We start from the raw sequence: 20859 nt of genomic DNA, 5'->3' as shown, positions 1-20859 counted from the left end.
GGAGGGTCAGGATGGAAGAGAGAGACAGAGATTCAAACTATCATTGTTACTTTGGAGACTACACTCACAGTAATCATAATACTTATGCACCCTAATAACCACTCATTCGGATTAGAAATGCAACATGTATTTATGTGTAGCTGTCTTAGATAGTTGAGTTGATGATGTAGGACTCTGGTTTGCCTACCAGAGATCCCAATGTCCTTGGTAGAGTTTCTGGTCATAGTGGTGGTTAGAATGGATACTTCAGCGTACCCTGTAGTTCGTAGAGTTGATCTGTTAGAATATTTACTTCAGATGTACCAGCGGTTGTCGGAGAGAGATTGTCCTTCCCAACTCGTATCTTTAGTGAAAGTTCTCTAGACGACTATACATGCCAGCTGCAGACTGAGATGATAAGGTCTAGTGCATTGTCTTCTTCTTCACCTCGTGTAGAGGTTGAGAGTTTCAGAGTTTCTCCATTTCAAACGTGTGGACTAACGTCTCACGTTTTCTGGTCTTTCTGGTCTAAACATTTTGTAATGTGTAGCTTCAGCTTCACGCTTCCTGGTCTGGTAGAAATTCAACCATTTGCAACATCCGATTTATACTGCAATCTGCTTGGTCTTCCTTTGGTAATGAAGTTGTAGTTTTATACTTGAGTAGAAAAGGGGGCGTTTCATCATGTTTGTGCTCATCTGGGTGTGGCCACTGACTGAGAACAAATCAATATGGAAACAATCATCTCATCTAGAATGCTAAAATCACATTGTTATCTTCACAAAAGTATTATTATACTTAATCATTCATTTTATACACAATTATACGCCAACCTCATAACTGGGAAGTGTACAGTGGCATGCGAAAGTATTCACACCCCTTAGCATTTTTCCTATTTTGTAGCTTTACAACCTGGAATTAAAAAGGGATTTTTGGGGGGTTTGTATCATTTGATTTACACAACATGCCTACCACTTTGAAGATGCAAAATATTTGTTTTTGTGAAACAAACAAGAAATAGGACAAAAAAACTGCAAACTTGAGCGTGCATAACTATTCAGTTCTGGGCTTTGACTAGGCCATTTTAAAGTGGTCCTATGGACAGATACTCCAATCTCTGCTGTGAAGCTTTGCAGCTCCTTCAGGGTTATATTTGGTCTCTTTGTTGCCTCTCTGATTAATGCACTCCTTGCCTGGTCCGTGAGTTTTGGTGGGCGGCCCTCTCTTGGCAGGATTGTTGTGGTGCCATATTCTTTCCATTTTTTAATAATGGATTTAATGGTGCTCCGTGGGATGTTCAAAGTTTCAGATATTTTTTTGTAACCCAACCCTGATCTGTACTTCTCCGCAACTTTGTCCCTGACCTGTTTGGAGAGCTTCTTGGTCTTCATGGTGCCGCTTGCTTGGTTGTGCCCCTTGCTTAGTGGTGTTGCAGACTCTGGGGCCTTTCAGAACAGGTGTATATATACTGAGATCATGTGGCACTTAGACTGCACACAGGTGGACTTTATTTAACTAATTATGTGACTTCTGAAGGTAATTGGTTGCACCAGATCTTATTTAGGGGCTTCATAGCAAAGGGGGTGAATACATATGCACGCACCACTTTTCCGTTGTATATTTTTTAGAATTTTTTGAAACAAGTAATTTTTTTCATTTCACTTCACCAATTTGGACTATTTTGTGTATGTCCATTACATGAAATCCAAATAAAAATCCCTTTAAATTACAGGTTGTAATGCAACAAAATAGGAAAAACGGCAAGGGGGATGAATAGTTTTGCAAGGCACTGTACACCCCCAGAGATACAGTTATGTTATTCCACCATCTTTAATGACATCACAACATAGTAACGAATTTGACATGATTGTTCTTTAAGTCGCCACCGACCATTTCCCACATTCTTTGAAGTATGAATATTGCTTCATCATCCACTTTTGGATGTTGGAGTTTTGGCAGGAAAAATCTCTGTGTTAACAAAGGGGTCCTTTCTCCCAATACTTCATGGCAAGGAAGAGAAAGTCTGCACGGTATTTACGACCGGTCATAAAACTGGCCCCCAGGAGAGGGGGTGTTCAAACATTTGCCTAGCCGGCATCTTTGATCCTCAGCCCATGAGGGCAAGTCATGACAATAGGGACATAAAACTAAAACTGAGGGGGCTCAATTTTGAACTTGTGGAGCTGGGCCCTGTGTAAGTGTGTGTGTCTGTGTCAGCGTGTGTGTTTGCGTGTGTGCATGCTTGTGTGCGTGCATGTCAATGTGTGTGTGTGTCTGTGTGTGTGTGTGTGGAATTCTGTAAATAGCTCAGCTGTTAAATGGTTGATATGAGATATGACACAAACATTACACTAATATTCCCATTTCTTTCTCTCTTTCCCTCACTCTCTCCATCTCTCATCCTACTCTCTTTCCCTCCCTCCCTCCCTCCCTCCCTCCCTCCCTCCCTCCCTCTCTCTCCATCCTTCTCTCTCTCTAAAGTATGTAGGCTGTGAGCAGCGGTGCACACACAATCTCTTCCTTGTCATGTTCTGTGACACACACACACAGCAGGAAACTATTTTTAAGTATAATGACATTTTGTGTGACAATTCTCTTTGGGGTTAGACTTAGTTGCACTTGAGCCATTTACACTTTTTGAGATGCTGCTTTGGCAGAGTCACGGCTGTTGGATTGCGTGAGATGTGTGTGTGTCTGATTGTCTGCTGTTGTTAAACCATACTCTGAGAGGTAGAATGGGTCAGCTCAACCTCTAACTCACCTGTCCTGCACTTCCTCTTTCTCATCAGCTAATACTCCAGTGCCGAAGGGAGGTAAACACACACGTACACACAAACACACACACACACCATTTCTCTCGCTGATGATGCCTCTGAGGACTGCCGTCTAGAACAGAAGGTACAAGAGAAAGATCAAATTAAGCTGTTCTTATGAAATTAACTTGGATAATAAGTTGAGTGACTTTTGCATCCCTTTCATATTTTAAGTAGAAATTGTACACCAATATTGCATTTTAAAGCCTGTTGTATTAAATTAAGTGCCCTTTAAAATAGACCACATAAATAAATCTGATTTTCAATATGAATTCAGCACCCTCTGTGACTTCTTGGAAGATTTTAACCCACTTAACCCCAAAATGTATCCAAGTTTTGACCATCATTGTAGAGCCCTAGTTATTTTGTTGTTTTAAGAAACAAATGGTGAAACTATTCCTTTTTTTATATTTTGTCAAAATAAACATTGAACATGTAATAGTCAAATCATAGTGTAAAAGCAGGTGAGCTGGTTCTACTCTCTTTCGCCATGGTGGAAAACTGAGCAACCCTGTTACCCATATATACAGGCTATTAATGTTTTAACAATTATTTTTGTGAAGCTTGCATTCAATTGTTACTCCTTGTTGCACACAATAATCTTCCATTCCCCCTGTCTCAAATGAGTTTGTATCTGTACTGTGACTCACAACTTTCCATTTCATCACATCTCGTAGAGAAAGAGAGAGCGAGAGAGGGATAGAGAGAGAGGGAGGAAGGGAGAGAATGAGAGAAAGGGAGGGAGAGTGAGAGGGCGAGAGAGAGGAGGGAGCACGAGAGAGGGGGAGGGAGGGAGGGAGAGAGAGAGAGCGAGGGAGGGAGAGCAAGAGAAAGGAAGGGAGGGTGAGAGACGGAGCGAGAGAGAGATCAGAGCCAAGTGAGAGTGACGACAAGGAGCCATCAAAGCTTGATAAAGGACAGTGTTTAAATTACTGTACAGAACACTTCCGAACGTACAGCACATCACATCATGTTTTTGGCCTGTTTTGCATGTTATTTTGGCATTCATTCGTGTCACATATCAGTTTGCAAACAATGTAAAAAATGTATACAAAAAAAATAGTTAATAAAGCCTCTTACAAGGAAGCTACGAAATGCAGGTGTTTCAGCCTAGCTCAGTGCTTTCTGTGGTGGAAGGGCAGCCAGCGGAAAATACAGAGCGTATGCGTTGGTAATCTTCTCTAATTGCGCCATGATTGGCTCAGTGTTCTGTCACTACGTCACCGCAGAATCTACAGGAAGAACTAGGTAATTCAAGCCCCCTTGGGTGCTGCCATAGATTTACATTAGAAGTGCCCATCCAAGAAGGCTCAAGGTCATTGGCCACAGATAAAATGACGTCAAATCACGTTATATCTACCGTAGCTTTGATTGGACTGATCATGTCAACATCATACTTTCCAAATCTTAGCTAGCAAGCTAGACAAGCGGTCATCATCATGAATCATGTCGACAATCTACTGGCAAATCGTTTTCAATCCTTGTCATATGAAGATAAATTATAGATAAAACGTATCGGTGCTCATTGGCCATTAGACATTAACCAACAAGTCGGAAATCACAAATTCAACAATGAGTGGTTTGAAAGGAATCAGTGGCTAACTGCAAGCATTGCAAAGCAATCACTATTTTGCTTCCCCTGCCTGCTATTCAGTGGAGCGGTTGTGTGGTCCAAGTCTGGGTTTAAGGATTTAAAACATCTGTCTCTTTTCCAAGCTTAAAAGGATAAACATTCACACGCAACACCATGGGCCAGAAAAGGTTGAATACATTGGCCATGCTGTCAATCCAGCATGGCTTCTGCTGCTTTCAAAACAACTGGAAACTCGGAACTGGGAAATCTCAGACTTCAGTGAGTTCAAGACAACTGGGACCTCTGAAAAAAACTTGCTCCGACTGGGAAAATACGTTTTGAACGGTCATCCAACTCGAAATTCCAAGTCGGGAACTCGGGCCTCTTTCTAGAGCTCCAACCTGAAGATCACTGACGTCATGATTTAACCTTATTTTTTTCAGAGTTCCCAGTCGTCTTGAAAGCACCATACATCCAGAGAATGCCTAAATCTGCCCACAAGAAGAACCACCACGCCACCTTCCTGTTCAAGTGAGCACATCACAACAACGGTGAGTCCAAAAATGTATTGTATGCTGCTGCATAAATTATTTAATATTCCAGGGAGATATGTATACTGTAGCTAAGAAAGTAATACTAAGTGTATGTTGTGTAGTAATAGTAGCCCATGTGACTCACTCTAATAATTTGATCCCTCTCCCCCTCAGAACTTAGCCTACTGTTAGGACTTGGTGGTGCCCATGTAGCCTATAGCCTGTTTTAGAGAAATGTCATCATCACATATTGTAAGAGCTTTCATTGTCTGCTTATATGCCCCAATTCTTTATTATTTGGTTCTGACTTGGTGTACAGGGAGAAAACTGTTAAAACGGCCCATGTTCTGAATTCTGTAGCTGTACATTTCAAAAGTGCTGAACAAATAGTTATATTGACTATGTCTGTCTTAGCTCGCTCATTAATGTCTTCATCGAAATTACGGCTTGCCTCTTATCCGCTCATCGTTCCCTTATGCCATAGTTTGTACATCTCAATTGTTACAGGCCTATTGCTTATATACAGTACCGGTCAAATGTTTGGACACACCTACTCTTTCAAGGATTTTTCTTAATTTTTTACTATTTTCCACATTGTAGAATAATAGTGAAGACATCAAAACTATGAAATAAAACATATGGAATCATGTAGTAACCAAGAAAGTGTTAAACAAATCAAAGTATATTTTATATTTGAGATTCTTCAAAAATAGCATTCTCTCAACCAGCTTCACCTGGAATGCTTTTCCAACAGTCTTGAAGGAGTTCCCACATATGCTGAGCACTTGTTGGCTGCTTGTCCTTCACTCTGCGGTCCGACTCATCCCAAACCATCTCAATTGGGTTGAGGTCGGGGGATTGTGGAGGCCAGGTCATCTGATGCAGCACTCCATCACTCTCCTTCTTGATAAAATAGCCCTTACACAGCCTGGAGGTGTGTTGGATCATTGTCATGTTGAAAAACAAATGATAGTCCCACTAAGCCGAAACCAGATGGGATGGCGTATCCATGCAGAATGCTGTGGTAGCCATGCTGGTTAAGTGTGCCTTGAATTCTAAATAAATCACAGACAGTGTCACCAGCAAAGCACCCCCACACCATAACACCTTCTCCTCTATGCTTTACGGTGGGAACTACACATGTGGAGATCATCCGTTCACCCACACCGCGTCTCACAAAGACACAGCGGTTGGAACCAAAAATCTCCAATTTGGACTCCAGACCAAAGGACAAAATTTCCACTGGTCTAATGTCCATTGCATGTTTTTCTTGGCCCAATTGGTGTCCTTTAGTAGTGAACAGTTGATGTTGAGATGTGTCTGTGAAGCATTTATTTGGGCTGCAATTTCTGAGGCTGGTAACTAATGAACTTATCCTCTGAAGCAGAGGTAACTCTGGGTCTTCCTTTCCTTTGGCGGTCCTCATGAGAGCCAGTTTCATCATAGAGCTTGATGGTTTTTGCAACTGCACTTGAAGAAACTTTCAAAGTTCTTGAAATGTTGCATATTGACTGACCTTCAAAGTAATGATGGACTGTCATTTCTCTTTGCTTATTTAAGCTGTTCTTGCCATAATATGGACTTGGTCTTTTACCAAATAGGGCTATCTTCTGTATACCACCCCTACCTTGTAACGACACAACTGATTGCTCAAACGCATTACAAATGAAATTAATTCCCCATATTAACTTTTAAGAAGGCACACCTGTTAATTGAAATGGTTTCCAGGTGACTACCTCATGAAGCTGGTTGAGAGAATGCCAAGAGTGTGCAACGCTGTCATCAGGGCGGCAGGAAGCTTAGTGGTTAAGAGCGTTGTGCCAGTAACCCAAAGGTCGCTGGTTCTAATCCCTGAGCCGACTAAGTGAAAAATCTGTCGATGTGCCCTTGTGCCGGTCTTGACACCTTAATACTGCCATAAATTAGAGATAGATTCTCCTATCTCTGGCCTCTAGTATGGTGAAAGGAATGTCCTTTGTTTCAGAGACTTTTGCCGCCCAAAACTTCAACATCCAACAATGAACATTGGGACAATATATTTCAACATCTAAATGTTGGGAAATGAGAAATGGAATATGGAAAATGTATGTATATTTTGTGATGTCATTAAAAATGGTATAAAGGCGTTATGATGAAAACATTGTGACTTGAAGAGCTTTTACACTGTGTATATCAGGCTTACATCCTTTACCTTGTGTAGAAAATATCAAGGAGGAAGACAATGTTTCTGTGAAGATAGGAATGTGATTTTAGCTTTCTAACAAAATCATAGTGATAATAATACTTTTGCCTCGTTACTAGCCACGCCCGAGGGAGCTCAGAGAGCGTGTTAGTATGAACGAAACGCCCCTCTTTACCAGAGTGCATAAAAGACTGAGATAAGAATTATCAAATCAGACTAGACGGACCTCAAGCTGCAGCTGCTGTCCATATTGGTCCCGACCCTGAAATTCAACACGAGGTGATGACGACAAAGTTGCCTCCACTAACAATCAATGTTACGGCTGAGTAGCTGTTCTAAGTACTGTATCTAAGAAGGTGAATTTAAGTGGGACCATCCTGTTACTCTCTTCAAACTATCGACTACTACACTGCTCTCATCACCCCACAGGGGATCATCGACATGGCTGATTAGCCGTCCTCAGAAGACCACTTCCATAACGAGTGAAAGTAAACAGAAGACTAAGAAGAAGGACATTGTGACCTCTTGTGGACAATCTGAGCCTTACATCTAAAAGGCAATCCGAAAAGAGGCCCAATCGACCCTTCCCACGAAGGCCTGAGTCCAACAGAGACGACGAAGACAAACACGTAAATACATGCATTACTTCTTACCAAACGGGCGGCAGTTCTGGCAAAGTATTAGGATTACTATGAGCTTAGGTCCATGTGATCCAAGTGTTTCTCTCTCTTTAACTCGCCATCTTTTGTAACAAGTGTCATATTGTGTCAGTCCGCTAGGGACCCGTTTTCATTGTATTAAGTTTCTAATCCCTACCTATACAATGTATTTGTTTGTATCTTGTGTTATCATTTTTTATTAGTTAGTAAATAAATAATTAAATCAATTTGTGTGGGACGGAATGATCAGTAAGACCCAGGTTCGTGCAGACTTAAAGAGCCTACGACTTTCAGAATGAGACTGATATGAGGTAAATGATTAATAAATGACTGTTAAATGATAAGAGATATCTAGATATCTTTAGAGTTAATTTGGGAAATGGTAACTCGTTAAACAACTTTTCCCGTGGTGCCCCAAATTCCTAATGAGTTAATTGTTACATTATATTAATTTAATGTAGTTACAATTAAACATAGTAGGTAATTATTCGATAAATAATAGTCATCACAATAATGAAAGGCACGTCACGACAGTGTTAATGATATAAAAACAAACATTATGATTTTTGGATGGTGCTGCATGCTCTTTTCTGAATGCGCTCCAGGTCATCAGACTGGGCATGGGTCAGTGAGAAGCAGATTCCAAGGGTAGGGCGAATGTAACCGGTTTAAATGCTCAGTAGGTCTTCTTGTGACACACTGAATCTTTTTAGGCGGCGAAGGAGAAATGTTTTTGTTGTTGTTCTTTGTTACCATATTATCAAGGCTCAGGCTAAGACCCAGATACAGACACAGGAGGCAGATAGTACGAGTCTTAGAGTTTATTACATAACAAGGGGCAGGCAAAAGGTAAATCCAGGCAGGCAAAGAGTCGTAATCCAAATCAGAGTCAGGCAGGTACAGGACGGCAGGCAGAATCAGGGTCAGGACTGGCAGAAAGGTCAGAACTGGGAAGACTAGGAAAAACTAGAGCACAGGAAACATGGGAACACGCTGGTAGGACTTGACGGGACAAGGTGAACTGGCAACAGACAAACAGAAAACAGGAGACAAAGGGCTGTGAGACAGGGGTTTAATTCTAGAAACATGGAAAGTGGGTTGTATACGGAGAGTGCAGGGCAACAGAAGGCGGACAGCAGAGGGGCTAAGGACCTTAGAGATGGGGAAAGGGCCGATGCTCCAAATAGGGTACAGAACACCTTCCAGAACCGTGACGAGAACTGAGGACCGCGGTCGGAGACCATGTCCACCGGAAGTCCATGGATCCAGAATACGTGCTGCACCATGAGCTGGGCCATTTCCTTGGCTGGGGGTAACTCGGGAAGGGGAACAAAATGGGCGGTTTTGGAAAACCTATCCACCACCGTGAGGATAGTGGTGTTGCCATCTGATGGAGGAAGACCCGTGACGGGCTCCAACCCTTGATCGAACCCACAGTCCAGGCAACAAGAGGATTGTGTCTCTGGAGCCATGAAAACCCCAACACAACAGGCACCTGAGGGGATTCGATAAGTAAGAACTGGATCGACTCGCTGTGGTTGACTGACTCTCGCAGGTTGATAGGGACCGTGTTGTGGGTGACTTTGCCAATCAAACGCCCATCCAGCGCTCTGACGTCCATGGGAATGGAGAGGGGTTGAGTGAGGATTCCCAGCTCAGACACCTGGGTAGCGTCCATAAAACTCTTGTCGGCCCCAGAGTCAATGAGTACCCGGAGAGATTTGGACCGGTCACCCCACAGCAGGATGGCATGGAGAGGGGTACGAGTAAGGGGAGACTGGAAATTCTCTGTAATGCCCACAAGCCTACTCATACCTCCTGATGAGCCAGGTCTTTTTACAGGACAGGTAGAAATGTAATGACCCATAGTCCCACAATACAGACAGCTCTTGGTGTTCAGTCTGTGTAACCGTTCGGCAGGAGACAATCTAGCTCTGCCAAGTTGCATAGGCTCCGGAGGAGGCGAGTCGGCAGATCTCGGTGATTCCCGGAGGAACTCAGGTAACCTCGGATTCTCTCGGCAATGTAGACGCCGAGGACTTCCGGGATTGCTCGGAGGCGAGGTGGGATCCATGGACAAGCAAGGGTGAGTGGGAACAGACCTCCTTTCCCTCCTACGTTCCCATAGCCACCCATCGATCCGGATGGTCAAGGCGATGAGAGAGTCGAGATCGATGGGCAGCTCCCGGGCTGCGAGCTCATCTTTCACCTCCTCCGATAACCCGTGAAGGAATGTGTCGAACAGGGCTTCCGGGTTCCAGGCACTCTCGGCGGCCAACGTGCGGAAATCGACCTCATAGTCTGCCACACTATGGGAGTCTTGGCATAGTAGCTTCCGATCAGCCTCTCTCTCGGACAATGGAGAATCAAACACTTTCTTCACCTCAGCCATTAATTCCTCTAGACTGAAACACACAGTGGCTTGTTGCTCCCACACTGCCGTAGCCCAGGCGAGAGCCCTCCCAGACATCAGCGTTATAAGGTACGCTACCTCCAAGGGAAAAGAAGAGGGCTGTAACTCGAAGATGAGGGAGCACTGGGAGAGAAACGCCCGACAGGTCCCTGAATCTCCAGCGTGGAGGTAAGTGGGGTTCTCGGGAAGCCAGGTTGGGTTGGGGGGGACGAGCTGCTGACAGCGGGGTTACTGAGAGGCTGGGAGGTTACAGTAGTGGCTGGCTGTCTAATAGACAATCCGCAGACTTGCTCCAGCAAAGTATGGAAAGCACGGTCGTGGCGTTCCGCCAAGGTCTGGAATCCTTCCATAAGGTTGTGAAGTAACTTCTTGTGTCTTCCAATGGTGGCTCCGTGGGAGTTGAATGAAACCCACTGGAATCAATTATACAGTATGTAAATTATATGTTATTCTATGATTTGAGACACTAGTAAGTTCATGGTGACCATTAGGGCTGGGTGGCAGGCAGCCTAGCGGTTAGAGCGTTGGGCCAGTAACCGAAATGTCGCTCGTTTGAATACTGGAGTCGATAAGGTGAAAAATCTGTCGATGTGCCCTTGAGCATCCACTTTTGCTGACCCTGTAAAACAAACACATTTTACTGCACCTACCCAGTGTATGTGACAATAAAACAAATATCATATCACAATAATGTTCTTATTTTTGACGGTATGACGGTATTTGATGTTTCTGAATAATGAAAGTTTTAAATATATTTTATGAGTAGTGCATGACCCTAGGATGGCAACAAATGATTTCTAAGTGGTTTTAATGTTTTTTCTTCATTCTGATTGTTTTAAACTCAATCGAACTAGCATAAAACTGACAGTGAACTTTGATTTATTTAGCACTGTATCAAAATACCTTTATAGACGGTATTGTAAAAATCCATACGGGTATATGGATACATACCGGTATACCTTATAAGACGATATATCGCCCAGCCCTAGTGGTCTTAGGTGTGCGTGAGGGTGAAGGTTTTAATGCAGTGTTAATCATACAAACTGTTTTCTGCAATTTAAGCTCTACTATCCCCTGATATCAGGCTATACCCTGCACATAATATGTTCATCTGGCATTCAGTCTATCCAAACATGATTCCCGGTTTACACACACGCAGACACCCACACACAGACACACTTGCACGCACACATTGTCTGTCTGTCTGTCTGTCTGTCTCTCTCTTTTGCTCACAAACGCGCACGCACACACACACACACACACAAACGCATGCACGCACATATACACACGACACATACACAAACACACAGAGCCCATGAGACTGATTTATGGCCAGCCGTCGGCGACGAGATAGCAACAACCTAATCCATCCATTCTAGAGAGAGAGAGAGGGGGAGGGAGAGAAATATGAAAATTCTGCTGAAATATGACAAGGTTATGTCGGACAGGATGCTGTGCGTGTGCCTGCCTCTGTGCGTGCATGTGTGCATGTGTTGTGGCATCATTGGGATTACCTAATAAAACCCTGCCTCCTGGAGTTGTTCGAGATTAAATTGTTTTTCTATGAGATGAGGAAATTGCATTTGAACGCTGGTGTTGTGCTGAATAGGTAAATGAAATCACATTGAGATTTGTAATAATGGGATTGTTGGTTAATCTATTTATATGCACAGGGAACGGGAGCAGAAATTGACTGGTTATAGGGCAGTTTGGGCAAATGCCAGATGGGCTGGTCAATAAAAAGCCCAGTGGGCCTGTCTAAATGATGTCTTAGAATGGCAGCCTTTATGAAAAAATTGTCCGGTACGGGAGCCTAGAGGGAAAGAAATGTTCTGATGTGTCAGAAATGCCATAGCCGATTTCTGGTCCCAGTCCGCCCCTGGCACAGGAGAGTAATGCTGTGAGGTCCTCTGTAGGACTCTCAAGGCAAAGAAGACAAAAGGGCTGAAACAGAGTTATAGAAGCACTTACAGGAAACTGCCAAAATAATGCAAACACTTGAGTAAATGAGGGATACAAAGCATACTGAACAAAAATATTAACTCAATATGTGAAGTGTTGGTCCCATGTTTCATGAGCCGAAATAAAAGATCCCAGAAATGTTCAATACGCACAAAAAGCTTGTTTCTCTCAAATGTTGTGCACACATTTCTTTACATCCCTGTTAGTGAGCATTTCTCCTTTGCCAAGATAATTTATCCACCTGACAGGTGTGGCATATGAAGAAGCTGATTTAACAGCATGATCATTACACAGGTGCACCTTGTGCTGGGGACGATAAAAGGCCACTCTAAAATGTGCAGTTTTGTCACACAACAGAATGCCACAGATGTCTCAAGTTTTGAGGGAGCATACAATTGGCATACTGACAGCAAGAATGTCCACCAGAGCTGTTGCCAGATAATTTAATGTTAATTTCTCTACCATAAGCCACCTCCATCGTATTTTTAGAGAATTTGGCAGTACTTCCAACCGGCCTCACAACCGCAGACCAAGTCTAACCATACCAGCCTAGGACATCCACATATGGCTTCTTCACCAGCAGGATGGTCTGAGACCAGCCACCTGGACAGCTGATGAAACTGTGGGTTTGCACAACCAAATAATTTTTGCACAAACTGTCAGAAAACGCCTTAGGGAAGCTTATCTGCGTACTCGTCTTCCTCACCAGGGTCTTGACCTGACTGCAGTTCTGCACCGTAACCGATTTCAGTGGGCAAATGCTCACCTTTGATGGGCACTGGCATGCTGGAGAAATGTGCTCTTCATGGATGAATCCCGGTTTCAAATGTACCGGGCAGATGGCAGACAGCGTGCAGGCGAGCGGTTTGTTGATGTCAACGTTGTGAACAGAGTGCCCCATGGTGGAGTTATGGTATGGGCAGGCATAAGCTACGGACAACAAAAACAATAGCATTTTATCGATGGCAGTTTGAATGCACAGAGATGCCGTGATGAGATCCTGAGGCCCCATTGTCGTGCCATTCATCCGCCGCCATCACCTCAGGTTTCAGCATAATAATGCACGGCCCCATGTCACAAGGATCTGTACACAATTCCTGGAAGCTGAAAATGTCCCAGTTCTTCCATGGCCTGCATACTCACCAGACATGTCACTCACTGAGCATGTTTGGGATGCTCTGGATCGATGTGTACGACAGCGTGTTCCAGTTCCCACCAATAACCAGCAACTTCTCACAGCCATTGAAGAGGAGTGGGACAACATTCCACAGGCCACAAACATTAGTTTGATCAACTCTATGCGAAGGAGATGTGTCGCGCTGCATGAGGCAAACGGTGGTCACACCAGATACTGACTGGTTTTCTGAACCACGGCCCTACCTTTTTTTTAAAAGGTATCTGTGACCAACAGATGCGTATCTGTACTCCCAGTCATGTGAAATCCATAGGTTAGGGCCTAATGAATTCAAATCAAATCAAATTTTATTGGCCACATGTGCCGAATACAACAGGTGTGGAGGCTATATATACAGGGGGGTACCAGTGCAGAGTCAATGTGCGGGGGCACCGGCTAGTTGAGGTAGTTGAAGTAATATGTACATGTGGGTAGAGTTAAAGTGACTATGCATAAATAATTAACAGAGTAGCAGCAGCGTAAAAAGATGTGGTGGGGGGGCAGTGCAAGTAGTCTGGATAGCCATGATTAGCTGTTCAGGAGTCTTATGGCCTGGGGGTAGAAGCTGTTGAGAAGTCTTTGGTGTTGATGTGAGCCATGACCAGCCTTTCAAAGCACTTCATGACTACAGACGTCAGTGCTACGGGTCGGTAGTCATTTAGGCAGGTTATCTTAGTGTCCTTGGGCACGGGGACTATGGTGGTCTGCTTGAAACATGTTGGTATTACAGACTCAGTCAGGGACATGTTGAAAATGTCAGTGAAGACACTTGCCAGTCGGTCAGCACATGCTTGGAGTACACGTCCTGGTAATCCGTCTGGCCCTGCGGCCTTGTGAATGTTGACCTGCTTAAAAGTCTTACTCACATCGGCTACGGAGAGCGTGATCACATAGTCATCCGGAACAGCTGGTGCTCTCATGCATGCTTCAGTGTTGCTTGCCTCGAAGCGAGCAAATAAGTGGTTTAGCTCGTCTGGAAGTCTTGTGTCACTGGCCAGCTCGCGGCTGTGCTTCCCTTTGTAGTCTGTAATAGTTTTCAAGCCCTGCCACATCCGACGAGCGTCAGAGCCGGTGTAGTACGATTCAATCTTAGTCCTGGATTGACTCTTTGCCTGTTTGAAGGTTCGTCGGAGGGCATAGCGGGATTTCTTATAAGCATCTGGGTTAGAGTCCCGCTCCTTGAAAGCGGCAGCTCTAGCCTTTAGCTCAGTGCGGATGTTGCCTGTAATTCATGGCATCTGGTTGGGGTATGTACGTACGTCACTGTGGGGACGACATCATCGATGCACTTATTGATGAAGCCACTGACTGATGTGGTGTACTCCTCAATGCTATCTGAAGAATCCCTGAACATGTTCCAGTCCGTGCTAGCAAAACAGTCCTGTAGCTTAGCATCTGCGTCATCTGACCACTTTTTTATTAACCGAGTCACTGTTGCTTCCTGCTTTAGTTTTTGCTTATAAGCAGGAATCAGGAGGATAGAGTTATGGTCAGATTTGCCAAATGGACGGCGAGGGAGAGCTTTGTATGCGTCTCTGTGTCTGGAGTAAAGGTGGTCTAGAGTTTATTTTCCTCTGGTTGCACATTTAACAAGCTGGTAGAAATTAGGTAGAACGGATTTAAGTTTCCCTGCATTAAAGTCCCCGGCCACTAGGAGCGCTGCCTCTGGATGAGCGTTTTCCTGTTCACTTATGGCCTTATACAGCTCATTCAGTGCAATCTTAATGCCAGCATTGGTTTGTGGTGGTAAATAGACAGCTATGAAAAATATAGATGAAAACTCTCTTGGTAAATAGTGTGGTCTACAGCTTATCATAAGATACTCTACCTCAGGCGAGCAAAACCTTGAGACTTCCTTAGTATTTGATTTTGTGCACCAGTTGTTGTTTACAAATATACACAGACCACCACCCCTTGTCTTACCGGAGTCAGCCATTCTATCCTGCCGATGTAGCGTATTGCCCGCTAGCTGTATGTTGTCCATGTCGTCGTTCAGCCACGACTCGGTGAAACATAAGATATTACAGTTTTTAATGTCCCGTTGGTAGGATAACCGTAATCTTAGGTCATCCTATTTATTCTCAAATGATTGAACATTGGCTAACAGGATTGATGGAAGAGGCAGTTTACTCGCTGTCGTCGGATCCTTACAAGGCACCCCGACCTACGTCCACGATAACTCCGTCTCTTTCTCATGCGAATGACAGGGATTTGGGCCTTGTCGGGTGTCTGTAGGATATCCTTCGCGTCTGACTTGTTGAAGAAAAAATCTTCATCCAATACAAGGTGAGTAATCGCTGTCCCGATATCCAGAAGCTCTTTTTGGTTATAAGAGATGATGGCAGAAACATTATATACAGAATAAATTGCAAATAACGCGGAAAAACACACATAATAGTACAATTGGTTAGAGGGCTGTAAAACGGCAGCCATCTTCTTCGGCGCCATTCTATATATATTCATTTCAATTGACTGATTTCCTTACAGTACAGTGGGGAAAAAAGTATTTAGTCAGCCACCAATTGTGCAAGTTCTCCCACTTAAAAAGATGAGAGAGGCCTGTAATTTTCATCATAGGTACACGTCAACTATGACAGACAAAATGAGAAAAAAAAGGATTTTTTATGAATTTATTTGCAAATTATGGTGGAAAATAAGTATTTGGTCAATAACAAAAGTTTCTCAATACTTTGTTATATACCCTTTGTTGGCAATGACACAGGTCAAACGTTTTCTGTAAGTCTTCACGAGGTTTTCACACACTGTTGCTGGTATTTTGGCCCATTCCTCCATGCAGATATCCTCTAGAGCAGTGATGTTTTGGGGCTGTCGCTGGGCAACACGGACTTTCAACTCCCTCCAAAGATTTTCTATGGGGTTGAGATCTGGAGACTGGCTAGGCCACTCCAGGACCTTGAGATGCTTCTTACGGAGCAACTCCTTAGTTGCCCTGGCTGTGTGTTTTGGGATCATTGTCATGCTGAAAGACCCAGCCACGTTTCATCTTCAATGCCCTTGCTGATGGAAGGAGGTTTTCACTCAAAATCTCACGATACATGGCCCCATTCATTCTTTCCTTTACACGGATCAGTCGTCCTGGTCACTTTGCAGAAAAACAGCCCCAAAGCATGATGTTTCCACCCCCATGCTTCACAGTAGGTATGGTGTTCTTTGGATGCAACTCAGCATTCTTTGTCCTCCAAACACGACGAGTTGAGTTTTTACCAAAAAGTTATATTTTGGTTTCATCTGACCATATGACATTCTCCCAATCCTCTTCTGGATCATCCAAATGCACTCTAGCAAACTTCAGACGGGCCTGGACATGTACTGGCTTAAGCAGGGGGACACGTCTGCCACTGCAGGATTTGAGTCCCTGGCGGCGTAGTGTGTTACTGATGGTAGGCTTTGTTACTTTGGTCCCAGCTCTCTGCAGGTCATTCACTAGGTCCCCCCCGTGTGGTTCTGGGATTTTTGCTCACCGTTCTTGTGATCATTTTGACCCCACGGGGTGAGATCTTGCGTGGAGCCCCAGATCGAGGGATATTATCAGTGGTCTTGTATGTCTTCCATTTCCTAATAATTGCTCCCACAGTTGATTTCTTCAAACCAAGCTGCTTACCTATTGCAGATTCAGTCTTCCCAGCCTGGTGCAGGTCTACAATTTTGTTTCTGATGTCCTTTGACAGCTCTTTGGTCTTGGCCATAGTGGAGTTTGGAGTGTGACTGTTTGAGGTTGTGGACAGGTGTCTTTTATACTGATAACAAGTTCAAACAGGTGCCATTAATGCAGGTAATGAGTGGAGGACAGAGGAGCCTCTTAAAGAAGAAGTTACAGGTCTGTGAGAGCCAGAAATCTTGCTTGTTTGTAGGTGACCAAATACTTATTTTCCACCATAACCATTAGTAACACACTACGCCGTCATGGATTAAAATCCTGCAGCGCACGCAAGGTCCCCCTGCTCAGGACCTTAGGTTGATATAGCACTTATAAGCCCTTAACCAACAATGCAGTTCAAGAAATAGAGTTAAGAAAATATTTACTAAATAAACTAAAGTAAAAAATAAAATAAAAAGTAACACAATAAAATAACAATAACGAGGCTATATACAGGGGGCACCATATATATATATATATATATATATATATATATATATATACAGTGGGGAGAACAAGTATTTGATACACTGCCGATTTTGTAGGTTTTCCTACTTACAAAGCATGTAGAGGTCTGTAATTTTTATCATAGGTACACTTCAACTGTGAGACGGAATCTAAAACAAACATCCAGAAAATCACATTGTATGATTTTTAAGTAATTAATTTGCATTTTATTGCATGACATAAGTATTTGATACATCAGGAAAGCAGAACTTAATATTTGGTACAGAAACCTTTGTTTGCAATTACAGAGATTTCCTGTAGGTCTTGACCAGGTTTGCACACACTGCAGCAGGGATTTTGGCCCACTCCTCCATACAGACCTTCTCCAGATCCTTCAGGTTTCGGGGCTGTTGCTGGGCAACACGGACTTTCAGCTCCCTCCGAAGATTTTCTATTGGGTTCAGGCTGGAGACTGGCTAGGCCACTCCAGGACCTTGAGATGCTTCTTACGGAGCAACTCCTTAGTTGCCCTGGCTGTGTGTTTCGGGTCGTTGTCATGCTGGAAGACCCAGCCACGACCCATCTTCAATGCTCTTACTGAGGAAAGGAGGTTGTTGGCCAAGATCTCGCGATACATGGCCCCATCCATCCTCCCCTCAATACGGTGCAGTCGTCCTGCCCCTTTGCAGAAAAGCATCCCCAAAGAATGATGTTTCCACCTCCATGCTTCACGGTTGGGATGGTGTTCTTGGGGTTGTACTCATCCCTCTTCTTCCTCCAAACACGGCGAGTGGAGTTTAGACCAAAAAGCTATATTTTTGTCTCATCAGACCACATGACCTTCTCCCATTCCTCCTCTGGATCATCCAGATGGTCATTGGCAAACTTCAGACGGGCCTGGACATGCGCTGGCTTGAGCAGGGGGACCTTGCGTGCGCTGCAGGATTTTAATCCATGACGGCGTAGTGTGTTACTAATGGTTTTCTTTGAGACTGTGGTCCCAGCTCTCTTCAGGTCATTGACCAGGTCCTGCCGCGTAGTTCTGGGCTGATCCCTCACCTTCCTCATGATCATTGATGGCCCACGAGGTGAGATCTTGCATGGAGCCCCAGACATATACATATACACATACACATACAATGTGATTTTCTGGATTTTTGTTTTAGATTCCGTCTCTCACAGTTGAAGTGTACCTATGATAAAAAAATTACAGACCTCTACATGCTTTGTAAGTAGGAAAACAGCAGTGTATCAAATACTTGTTCTCCCCACTGTATATATAAGAACAGTACATAATGTATTCTCCTGTTTTACCATCTCATTCTAACCAATAAACTGATCCCATCAGTTTTATTCATCATCTCTCTCCCACTTCTCATCTCGATGCTGATTAGTTCGTCCTAGGGTGGTCAACCTCTTTATGGGGATATAGCATAACTCCGGGGTTAGGCTATAGGCAAACCGGCGACCCAGGGACCCCCATCATATGTTAGCATCAGGTGAATGATAACGGCAAGTAGAAGTAATCAACATTTTAAAATGAATAGATTTGGTAGACAGTTTCATTATTTTGACCTCCCCACAGTTCATGGAAGAGGAAATGTAAACTCTAACATAGTCTATTAGGTAGGAAGGTATCTTGGCATTGTAGACAAAAAGTTGCATTTTTGTATCTAATTTCCAGCAATTCTACACAGTTTGGCATGGAGCTGAGAGTCAATTGTGCAGTTTTAAAGCACATTTCCTGCAATTATATGCATTTTGCCATGGCTAATTCTGTGTCCCCTTGCTTCCATCCTAGCATTTAGTTTTGTACAGCGGGGGTTAATATATGCCTCACTGTCTGCCTGTCCGACCTTGGAAACAATGTTTCACATTTGAATTTCGATCTCTGTAGTACCATTCATAGAGTGAATGGTGCCCAGACGAGATGAGACAACTTTTTCTGAGCCAGTCGAAATCACGCATCAACATCATTATCATGGACATATCCAAATAAAGGCCAATAGAAAAAAAAAGCTCCAACCACAAATGCAGCTAGGGTACTGTCATTCCAGGTTAAGTCTTTGACTTGACTGAGTTTGCTGAAGTTGGCTAGCTAGCTAGCTAGCAAGTGATAAGAACGTTATCCAGCCGGCATAGCAACCATTTTGTTTAGAACGGATGACCAGTCCTTTTGCATAGCAACTATGCAAAAAATAATTAAAGACTGGGTCGCTCGCATTTGTAGCAACATGACCAAAATAACTAATAACCAGATTTTTGTCCAGACTATATCTTCTGGTGGAAGAATGAAATTGTATGAATTGACTTATCAAAATATAGTTTTAATGAAATATGTAATATTTGAATATGTTGGTAACAGTTTTATAAAAGCAATAAGGTATGTGAGGCAATGCTGTATCATGAATACAGACAAAGGTAAATGGGTTGAATGGCCCTCCGCTATCGCGTCCTGCAGAACAACGCCATTTACCTGTGACTGTATTCATGATACAGCACTGTCTCTTGTGCCTTATTGCTTAAATATATGACGTCTGAGCTCAGGCTTTACACTGTATGGGTTTCAACTGACAGCCTTTCTAAACGTGTGTAAGACACGCAACAAAAAGATGCCCCCATCCCTCCCGTTAATTAAACTACTTTTGCAAATGTTTGGTTGTCTGAGTGAGGGTTCCAAAAGTGTTCTACCTGGAAACAAAAAGGGTTCAGCCGAATAACCCTTTTTTCTAAGAGTGTATTGTGAAGAATATTAGCCACAGAGCACGTGAATGAACTCATGACTCCCTTCTATGGGCACCAAAATTACAATATTTTTGTCTGACGTGCCTTTTGAAAGCCTAACACTGTAAGATCACAGCCCCACCTGTTTGAGCCCCACCTGTTTAGCAAAAAAAAATGTTTGTTGTTGTTTCCTGTTTTGCATGTTACTTTGGCATTAATACGTGTCATATATCAGTTTGCAAACAATGTAAAATAAAAAAATAATTGAGTTAATAAAGCCTCATACAAACATGCTCTCCTTTCTGCTTCCTTGAGTAAGGCAGCTCCAAAATGCAGGTGTTTCAGCCAAGCTCAGTGCTTTCTGTGGTGGTGGTGGGGCAGCCAGCAGAAAATAGCGTAGGGGTTGGTAATGTTCTCTAGTTGCGCCGTGATTGGCTCAGTGTTCTGTCACCCATGGTGACACTACTTCACCGCAAAATCTACGGGGAGAGCTAGAAAATTCAACCCCTTTGGGTGCTGCCATAGAGTTACAATAGAAGTGCCCATCCAAGAAGGCTCAAGGTCATTGGCCACAGATAAAATGACGTCAAGTCACGTTATATCTACCGTAGCTTTGATTGGACTGATCATGTCAACATAATACTTTCAAAATCTTAGCTAGCAAGCTAGACAAGCAGTCATCATCATGAACCAGTCAACAATCTACTTGCAAATCCTTTTCAATCCTGGTCATATGAAGAGA

This window comes from Coregonus clupeaformis, chromosome 8, assembly GCF_020615455.1.
Source record: "Coregonus clupeaformis isolate EN_2021a chromosome 8, ASM2061545v1, whole genome shotgun sequence".
NCBI lineage: Eukaryota > Metazoa > Chordata > Actinopteri > Salmoniformes > Salmonidae > Coregonus > Coregonus clupeaformis.
This window is presented reverse-complemented; position numbering follows the sequence as displayed.